Source organism: Rattus norvegicus, chromosome 5, assembly GCF_021556685.1.
Source record: "Rattus norvegicus strain SHRSP/BbbUtx chromosome 5, alternate assembly SHRSP_T2T, whole genome shotgun sequence".
NCBI classification, from domain to species: domain Eukaryota; kingdom Metazoa; phylum Chordata; class Mammalia; order Rodentia; family Muridae; genus Rattus; species Rattus norvegicus.
The window spans coordinates 100,033,330-100,038,440 of NC_141538.1; the positions used below are offsets into that span (position 1 = coordinate 100,033,330).

General features: G+C 37.7%; 1 pseudogene; it reads right to left on the minus strand.

Annotated features, from left to right (window-relative positions):
- Window positions 1-1,173: 1,173 nt before the first annotated feature.
- On the minus strand, window positions 1,174-2,769 carry Dkc1-ps3 (dyskerin pseudouridine synthase 1, pseudogene 3; annotated as a pseudogene).
- Between the last annotated feature and the right edge of the window lie 2,342 nt (window positions 2,770-5,111).

The following is a 5,111-nucleotide window of genomic DNA, read 5'->3' on the forward strand; positions in this document are numbered from 1 at the left end:
GGAGCTGTTTGACCGGGTCCCTTCAGATCGGGGAGGTGTCTGGACCACAGTTTCTTCTTGGGCCAGGGATGTGGGCAAAGGTTGGGCAGTACTGGCGGTCCCTCCTGACCTGCAGTTTCAGGAGTGCCCACCTGTCTGGACCGTGAGCTCTCTCTCCCACAGGGTTTGGGAGCAGGGAGCTGTGGGCTGGAATCAGCAAGGTTCAGGCCACAGCTAGAAACCCAAGTTCTTCTTTTTTTGTATAAAATATACATAAACAATTCAGACACATATTTGTTTTTAACTGTATTAATAGAATATCAAAATTGGGATAATTTGTAAATCATAAAAGTATTTTCTCATAATTCTTCATAATAAGAAGCCATGTTTAATATGAAATACACATGCTGACAATGGATTGTCTAATAAAGAATGAATTTTCAAAAGTATACACTTTATGAACACAATTTTCCTCTTTTCTGCATCGGCTTCCAACTGTGGGAGGACAGAACATTCTTCTCCATGAGACTTGAGTTCAAGGCATCATGGTGAAAAGAGCGACAATTGTGAGAAATATATTTTAGTTATGTAAGCATGACTTCATCATTGTATTACATTATAGTAGCATATGGAGACTAAGAAAATTTCTATTTTGTTTTCCTGTCACAGAGCACAAAAAAAGTTCCAATTAGCTTCATACCCAGAATGTTTGAAGATCATTAATCTTCAGTACAAAAGCTTTTGAGAGTTTCAATTTCTTCATGTTTTTTTTCTCTTCATGTTTTATACAATATAATCTTTTACTTAAAAAATCTTGCATAGAGAGAAAATGATCCACTATAAATGTTCATTTTTATTGGTTCCATACCATTTTATTCAGCAGGTTTAATTTTTACCAACTTTAAAAAAAACAAAGTAGGAGATGACTGTTATGGCATTTTCTAAAATGGTCATCAGTAAATAGCTGCACATAAGTACTAGGCAGTGCCATGTCTAAAGGTGTGGCTTCTTCAAGCAAGCACAGGGGTTGGTAGCAAAGAACTGATTTTATCCTTAAGACAGGACAGGATGAGATGGCCATACCAACTAACCACTGAGTTCACAAGTGGCAGCTAATAGTGTACCAGAACTGTTTTCAATAAGGCTGTTATTTCTCCTTCCAGATGGACATAATGCTTCCAGAACTGGCTTATACTATTCAGACATCTCTTCTACCACTTTTACCTGCTTCTTTTCTTTTTGGTAGTATGGCTGTCCCCATCTCCAGCATCGCCACCACTTTCTAGCAGCATTTTGGACTTTTTAATCCTTCTTCTAATTCTCCTTTTCCTTCTTCAACTGGGTACTGTTGAAGAGGTCTCACCACTTTCATTCTCACTATCCAGCTTCCGTTTTATGAGGTTCACTGCTTCAGCAGCTAGCTGAGGAGTTTTATTGCTTCAGCAACCAGTGCTTTCTTGCCAGAATCATAGGCAATGAAATCCTTTTTCTATGTGGCAGGGGTACTGTTTGTGGGATGCCATGCTTGTCCAGAAGGCCTTGCTTGGTCATCATCCTCTTCTGACTTGCCTTTGGACCTAAACCCCACTTTTAAGGATAAGTGTCTCTTACCATGATCACCCTCTTTATCTTGCCTATTATACCATGGTCACAGGTAGAAATCACTGCTGTAGTCATCAATGTGATAGCCATGCAGATAACTTCCCCCTTAGTGGTAATGACCACAATCTCCTGGTTGACCTTAATGTCATCCTCATATTGAAGAACACCAGGAAGCATGATCTCTGCCCCCTAGCAGATTGCATCCACTGCATTCATCTTTCATAGCCAGATGTTTATGTGATGTCAACAGCTTTTCCAAAGGGTAAACAAGCTGCAAGTAACTCTCATCCTTACGGTTATCATACAGCCACTGAGCATCAAGTACTTCATGCATCATCACTGTGTGGTCCTTTTCACTCATGACTCCAGAACGCACCCTCCAAAGTTCCTGCATCTGACCACCAACTCCAAGTAACAAGCCACGGTGTACACATAGTGTCCGAATGTAGGTGCCAGCTAGCTTCACAGCTCACGCAAAAGATTCCTAATTTCTTTCGGGATCATATTCTATCATTTTGCTCTCGTAGATAGTCCTTACTCAGAGCTGCCTCTTTACTGCAGTAATAAGTGGGGGTCGCTGAAACAGGGTACCTGTCAGAGTTTCTAGGGCCCTAGAAAGCTGAGTACCTCCTGCAATTGTTCAGCCAGACAATTCTAACATTCTCTTTGCCTACACTCTGCTGTGATTTTACCAAACAAGTGACTCGTTCAATGCACACAATTAAACAATCAGTCACTTTGGGATCCTGTGTGCCACTGTGGTCAGTCTTCTCTACCTGAAGTATTCGATGGATCCAGGCTGCCACCTCATGGGAAGAGGGGTTATAGGGCTTGACAAGATTAATGAAACCTGTCCTGATACAGTCCTCAATCTCCCTCTTCAGAGGATTTGAACTACAAGGAATAGGTGTATAGTGTATTGTTCTTACATTTAGCTTATCAAAATTCTTTAGTAACAAGGACACTGAGAAGTGTCTAATTGAGCCACTTTGGATTCTGGTTTGATAAGAAATTCTTCAGCATGTTGGATTTCAGCTACATCTTCTTCTTGGAATGACTTCCAGTCTTTTTCCTTCTTATGCTTCTTTGGGAAAGTAATTAGTTTATGAGGCCAAACACTAGGATGTTTTGGCTAGTAACTCTACCACATGTTGGCTTCCCTTCAGGTTCTCCACTTGGCTTCTGCATCCGCCATCTTGAAGTGGACCGCATGTGACTCACTGAAGTCACCACAAGCCCATAAATGTTCATTCATTAAACATTTCAAGCTGGTCATTGTTGCTTAATCCTTTTGTGTCTGTGCGTGGGACGAAAATGCAAGCAGACATCTGTGAGTTCCAATCTACATACTAAAGTCAAGGCCAGGCAGGGATACAATGTGATACTCTATTGAACACACACACACACACACACACACACACACACACACACACACACATACACACACACACACATACACACACATCCTGTATGATTGCAAATCAAGCCATCAACAACAACAAATGGTTCTAGTTCAAGACCTAGTAGACTTGTCTACAGAAAAACAGAGGTTTCTAGGAGAGCTAGTTAAAGACTTTCAAGGGAAGTTCAGGTTGATTTTAAAATAAAATATCTTTGTCACCTGTACATGGCCTAAGTCAGAATAATGACAATATCATATCATCATATAGGAAGTGTAAAACATACGTAGATGTCATGCATAACAGCAAAAATAAACCAAGGTTTGTTCTTACCCAAAACCTACTTTGAGAGTCCTGTTATTGTGAAATATTAGCTTCATTCTTCTCTGGATTATTAGGAAAGATATCATTTCTTATAAAAACCTCCCTAGTAGAGAAAATAATGATTACAACTAGGTGTGAACAGTATCAAATTTTATTCTCTAACCTAAGTGTTTTCTTAAAGAAGATACCAAGAAGTAATCAGTTTAACGGACAGATAATTTAAAATAATATATCATTTATTTTTGAAGTTAAACTATAATTATGTCATTTTCCACATTTTCTTTTCTCCAGCCAACCCCTTTATCATATATCTTTCTTGTTTTCTCTCAATATCATGGTATCCTTTATCTTCAATATTAGCATATATAAATATTATATGTGTGTATATATGTGTTTAAAATGTACATCATATATACATATGTACATAATAATTATAATACATTTATCTATAGATATTCATGTAAAATAATATGGATATATAATATATGCATATATGGATATATGGATATAATAGCATGTATGTATATATCACAAATAAAAATAAAATCTGCCTAGTCCTTATAAAGTTGTTTGTGTATATACTATTTCTGGAACACCCATTCAATGTTGGATAATCAGTTTGGAGTTTGACAGGCTCCTCAGATATAAAAAGGAGCCTTTCTGCATATCATGTACCTGAAAAAATAAAGTTTCTGTAGTCATGTATCAACCATAAGGATATCAATTATTTTTTTACATTTCTCCATATTAAGTGTTACAAGAAAATATAATTCATGAAAGGTATAGAGGTAAAGATCTTGGGAAATAAGTCCCAGATGCATGCTTAGAGTATAGTGTGCAGCCAAATTCATATATACAATGACATTTTCCACTTCATAAGCTATAAATGCACCTCAGGGAATCTGTTTCTCCTTTAAATTTAACATTCTATCACTTGTAATTTTGAGCAATGTAAGAATCATGTTGACTTTAACAGTTTGTGATTTTATTAATGGCACTCATGCATATATACTTCAGTGCACACAGACCACTTTCCACCGATGAATGAGCCAGCATGGTTTCACACTCATGTATGTATTACAGAGCACTGTGCAACTAATTTAGTGAACCTTCTTAAGAAATTTGTCATTATCATTGAAAATGTTTGGTGATTTCTTCAATTTTTCCTCATCTTCAGTGAATTATTTTAACTTCTGCTTCACAGGAGGGAGCCATTCTGAAATCGTGTAAACCCAAACCCATCAACTCTGCCCCAGGCACGCTGAACTTAAACCCAAAGCCATCAACTCTGCCCCAGGCACGCTGAACTTATTACAGCTGATGTCATTCCCTTCTTCATTTTGCTTGTTTTCCCATCGTTTTGTTGTTGTGTTTTATATCTATAACACTTTGAACATATGGGCCCATTAAGTAGTTTGATTGACATTAACCATTGGCCTTCTAGGCATCCTGAACCTTTTACATTTATACAAAATGGTTGCTTGTATGATAGGAGTGACAGGTTAAAGAATAAATTCTTGGTTGTTAGAGAAACTGTACAGGGTGGAAAACATATTGCTCTATATCTAGAGACAGAATTATCTCCAGAGAAGAGATGTTGTCAGAAATGAATCAAATAAATGATTTTGCCTTACGGAAATCTGAGGAAGAAAAGGTTCTGGAAAAAAAATCATGTGTATGATCCTGCTATTCAGTAGGATGCAGAGGAGAAACACTTTCCCCCTTCTCCCATAATGCTCTTTCAGCAAAGAGAAATATCAATGTGCAGCTCTTTGAACCTGAGGTTTTGTCAAAATTCAAATGACT